Here is a 5,854-nt window from a genome sequence, read left to right on the forward strand (position 1 = left end):
GTCGTATCCACAAAGAGGTAAAATACAAGTAAAAAGAAAGATTAATAAATCAGAAATAATAAACTTTGAAATAATGTAACTTTGAAAAAGAATATAAATATTAAATAAATAAAATCGAGGAATTAGAATCAAAAAGAAAATATGGAAGGCCTAAGTTACATTCATGCAAACATATATATATTTTAATAAAATTGATTCATTATACTCAACTATAATTCTACACCATTAATTATAGTTGGAAAATATATATAATAAAGCTCACCTTAAAATATGTTCTTTAATTAAATTATACTAACTTCTAATTTTAAAAACCTATCATATTATATACCTTAGAGCGACAAAATACAAATGGCAGAATGAAGTAAAAAACATATAATATAACAAATATTCTAAATTAAATTAAAAGCTTAAATTACATAAGAAGAGCATGACTAGACTTATGTAAAAGACATTAATAAATTTAGAATAAAAATTAGAAGAAAATAAATTTAATTGTAACAAATATATAGAAATGAAGAACAAAATAAAAAATCAATATATTAAAAATATAAAGTGAAACATGAATTTCACTCTAACTTTTCCACAGGAGAATTTAGCCTAAAATAAGCATTGTTTTCACTCAAAGTAATATAAAAAAGATGAAAGACAAATAAAAAAAAAAAAAATTTCTCTCACTATACTCTCCACTTTTAATTTCCCAATCTGATTAGTTTTTTACTCCATTTGGTTCTCTATTTATAGTGGAAAATAAGACCCAAAATGTATAAACCCGTGTACAAAATAGTGGGGGAAATAGTTGCAAAATTGGAGCAAAGTGGGGAAAGTGTTGTTGAGCCGTGGGAGACAAGGAGGCACGTGGCGGAAGCATATTGGCTCAGTAGCTGGTGTGGCAGAACGTGGCAGGCGGCGTCAGGTGCGGCAGGCTTCTTTGTTGGGCGCGTGGGGAGCAGACTGGCGAGGAGTGGGACAGGTGGCAGATCATGTCAGGCGCGGCTAGCAGCTTGGCTGGCGGCTAGGCTCCTTTTTGGGCCTAGTTTTGGCCCTATTTCTCCTTTAAAAATACCACTTTATCATTATTTTTTTCAATTATATTTCTTTCTTTCTTCTTTTTTTTGTTTGTGTCAAAAATACATTTTATTTCCTGAAAATTAAACATAAATTAAATCAAAATTAATATTTTCAAATATAAAATATATTACAATAAATCCATGAAAATATTAACTAAAACTTAATTAATTTTAGATTTTAAAATCTAATAAAATGATATTTTTAAGCACTAATCACCCATAATTCCAAAATCCTGTTGAGCCCCACCTAAACTTAGGCATTAAAGATTCTATTTTATTACAAATGTTTACAGGAATCCTAAAACATGACATTGCATAAGAAGGCAGAAGGTATAGCCTGAATAATTGCCTGAAGTAAAACTTCTCTACCGACCCTAGAGAAACATTTATTATTCCAAGAGTGTACAAAAGTTTTGACCTTATCAACTAAAAAATCAAACGAAAACATTTTAGATCTATTAAAGCAATGAGGAAGGCCTAAATATTTACTAATAAACGGTTTATTCTCAAGACCTAAGAGCTCTAGAAACATAGAAGAATCAGAAACATTTGTGTTTGGAGAAAAAATGGCAGAAGATTTAGTAAAATTAACTAATTGACCAAAAGCTTTATTATAAATATCTAAAGCATCTTTAATAGCACTACAAGAATCAATAATTACAGTACAAAAAAGTAAACTATCATTCAGAAAGAGTAAATGAGAAATAGCAGGTGCATTTTGTGAAATTTTAATACTATTCAGTAACCCAAGATTCTCTTTTAACCTCAGGGCAGAGGAAAGCCCTTCGGGGCACAAAAGTAAATGATAAGGTGATAACAGATCACCTTGACGAATCCCTCTAGTGGGGACAACATGCCCACAAACTTTACCATTTATGCAAAATTTAATAATCACAAAAGTAAGACATTGCATAACTAAAGATGCAAAATTTTGGGAACATTAAAATGCACCATCACCTATTTTAAAGACTCCCATTCTACCCTATCAAACACCTTAGGCATGTCTAACTTGATAGCTACCCAACCTAATGAACCATATTTTTTATTTTTAATATTATGAACAAGTTCTTTAGCAATTATCACATTGTCAAAAATCCTGAGCTCACTATGAACTTCTATATATGTCATTTGATCATTTGATTCATGCGTTAAGGTTTGTCAGAATGATCAAGCTAATAACAATTGTTTTGGAGACTCAATGACATATATGTAGAGTCATAGTTTAGCAGATATGAAATTTATACTTTCTTATAGATCGAATAATGTTTTCCTATTGGGTTGACTTTTGGAACTAAAAAGATTATGAGCGCTCACGTCACAAACTTATTGTGACACAACCTTCACTAGTAAAATCAATTGTACTCTAAGAACAAAATATAGTTAAAAGGGTAAAACGATAATTTTATTCCCTATGACCTATTAATAGAGAATTAATGTTGTATGTAATGATTATATCAATAACCACTTTATTCTTTAATAAAATACTCTGTAAATATGTCTATAATTATCAAGAGTTCAATCTCATATTTATAGTGTAGTAATTATGAGATTAATAAATATGATAATTGAATCAAAGAATTTTGATTAATAATATAATATTTATTGGTGCTTGATATTATAAGTCCATAGGTCCCAAGGTGACTCTATCAAAACCATATCAATGTAGAGTAAAACTGTAATTTTGAAATTTGAGAAGAATTTTATTCTTCGAATCGTGTATATAATTATATGATAATTGAGATGGAATAATTAATTTGGAATTAATTATTAAATTTTCAAAAATATGTTCATTAATTTAAATATATAATTTCAAAATATATATATAAATAAATTAATTAATTTTTTAAATTAATTATTTTATTTGAATAGAAGAAAATAAAATTAGTAAGTTAAAAATATTTTTTAATTTATTGAATTTTAAAAGATGGATAATGATGATCATCAATTTGAATTTTGAATTTAAAATTTAAATTTTGAAATATCAATTTGAATTTTGAATTTAAAATTTAAATTTTAAAATATGGTTGTAATATTTTTCCTTAAAAAGATAATACTATATTTTGTTAAATGATTGATTTTAATTAAATAAATAAATAATACAATATGCCTGAAAGGAATACAACTATTCACGCATGACAATCCAGGGAACTGTGCCATGCATTTAAATTTTGAAATATGATTGTGATCTTTTTCCTTAAAAAGGTAACACCATAATTTTTGGAAAGATTAATTTTAATTAAATAAATAAAAGAAAAATGCAATATGCTGAAAGAGAATACAACGATTCACGCATGACACAGTCCAGGAACCGTGCCATGCGCGTGTAGTAGTATACGGATAATGTATCTATGTTGTTTTTATTTTCTTTATTTAATTAATTAATAATTTGAAAATAGATATTTTCAAATTTGGTAAGTTAGATATTTACCTAAATCAATTTCTACCATCATTACGATATTATTATTATTATATTACTATTATTATTAGGAATAATAAAATAATGCATAATCTCTCCATATATAATATAGAATAACAAGAAGGAAAATACACACAAACAAGTCCGTAAGAAGAAAAATTTCGGAATTTGTCAGACAAAAAATTGTCATCTTCATCTTTTATTCTAACATTTCTCAGGTCATAATCCAAGTTCTCATGTGTTGAGATATACTTGTAATTCCTAAATTACAAGCTCATGTTCTATATGTGCCCACACATATCTTGAGGTGTAGAGAATAATCTGGAAAATCGAGTACTCAAAGCATTGGATAAAAAGATCGATATATATATATATATATTTATACGAAAAGACTCAATAACACTCGATAGGCTTTAAGTGGTAAATACTTTCGTTCTTGACTATTTGTGTTTATATGTATATGATATATATAAATATGTGTATCATAATATTGTATATTAATGTTTCTGTCTGGATGTTTTCTTGAACATATAAATTATTTATATAAAAGACGAAAAAAATTTGTGTTATATACACTAGGTCCAACACGCCCATTTTGTTGCGCACTCTGATTGTTTTTCCAACAAAAAATTCTCCATCTGTCACAGTAACGACTTCAGATATAACAACATTCGCCATAATAGGGATAGAGGTGACTTCCATCATCATGGAAGCAACCTAGTTTCCAATAGAGGACATCACAGTGGACTCAGTGTTGTAGTTAGGATTAATAGGGAAAGGGATCATGACAGCAGGGTTAGGGATATTGGGCAAAGGTTTTAAAAAAGTCATGGGCTTACTAACGGTTTGAGGAATTTCAACAGGGTGACTAACCATGTATTATAAAACCACATCCTGTTTCGATGATGAACTATCCGCCTCATAGGATGAAGACCCCTTTTCACGAATGGTAGAGGTAACCTCTTGAATAGTGATGGAAGATGGAATGCTAAAGGGACTGGTTTAAGTGAAGATTTGGCAGTGGCTCTGAGTGAGAATTGGTATGGTAACTCAGGTTTAATCATATACTGATCAGATTTCTGGAGATATTTGAGGCAATGAGTATAAACATGATCGAGCATGCCACAGTGATAACAATAGTCAGGGAGCCTCTCATATTTAAGATCTAACCATTTTGGGGCTAACAATCTAGGAAATGAAACTGAGATGCCCCTAATAATCGGTTAGTTGACACCTAAAAGAATTTTGATCCTAAGAAATGCACCAGAATTCTCAAACGGAGTAGACAAGTCTACATCAATAAGATCTCCTATGGCAGCACCAATTAGCTTTCAAAGATCCGAAGACCTTCTACCAAAAGGGAATGAGTGAGCTTGAACCCAAAGTGGAACGAAATGCAACAGAGAGATTTCTATGTTGTATAGACAATCAAGAATGCCAAAAAGAAGCAAACTTCGATTATAGTGCCATGGCTTTCCCTCTAACACTCTTTTCCTATCTCCCTCACAACCAAATTGAGCCAAGAAAAGGCCTGGGGAATGATCAGTAACATTCACAGTGAGACGAGTTGGCCATACTTCAAGAAGGGTTTTCTTTCATGACTTCTTTTTTAAAGGATTTAGTGGTAAGAACCTTAAACACTAGGTAAAAGGAACTATCAGGAACAACATAGTTTTCAGATGATTCAACTAATGGACAATGTTTTCTTCTTTTGTAAGCTTAAGAACATTAGACATAGAACTAACGATTTCATCCATTTTAAACTTAGGACTACGAAATACAAAGGTAACATAAGTAGTATAAACAAAGAGAAAATGCAGTAAAGATCTTAACAAGACCCATATGAAATGAGTTAGGGTTTGGGAAACATACCTTCTCATCGGGGCAATATAAAGAAATTGGTAATGATAACCAGCGTGCTTCAAATCTCCAGACTATAATCCTAAATCTAGGCACAATCATCAACAAAAACATAGAAATTGCAAAAAGGCAGTTTAAAAAAGTCTAGAAGAGAAAGAAATCAGAGATAATTGGAAAAAGAAGGAAAGAAGAAGATCTGTGAACAAAGATAATTGGAAAGAGAAGGATAGAAGAAAACCCTAGATTGATAGAAAATCTAAGCAATAAATGATAAGGAAAGAGATTATAGCATAGAAATTAATATGTGCAGATGTTTCAGGAATTAAACTACCGCCACAATACCAACTTGGACGGACAACAGACCTGGATCAACACCAAAACAAATGATCGGAATCAGTAGAATAGTGAAACGGGACTGAGTATTGATGCCAGAGCTAGTGAACGGTGATAGACAATAGGAACGGTGAAGGTTCCAGAGCTAGTGATGCCAAGGAATGATGCATTCAGAAGA

At 30.3% G+C, this 5,854-nt stretch overlaps 1 long non-coding RNA gene across 1 annotated transcript; it reads right to left on the minus strand.

Moving 5' to 3' along the window:
- Positions 1 to 510: 510 nt before the first annotated feature.
- Positions 511 to 5,854, minus strand: LOC133777706 (uncharacterized). The gene is made up of 2 exons (XR_009868780.1): positions 5,356 to 5,854; positions 511 to 1,141 (listed from the first exon to the last, which is right to left on the minus strand). It is a non-coding gene; the product is annotated as an uncharacterized LOC133777706 (long non-coding RNA).

This window comes from Humulus lupulus, chromosome 5 (assembly GCF_963169125.1).
Source record: "Humulus lupulus chromosome 5, drHumLupu1.1, whole genome shotgun sequence".
Lineage (NCBI taxonomy): Eukaryota > Viridiplantae > Streptophyta > Magnoliopsida > Rosales > Cannabaceae > Humulus > Humulus lupulus.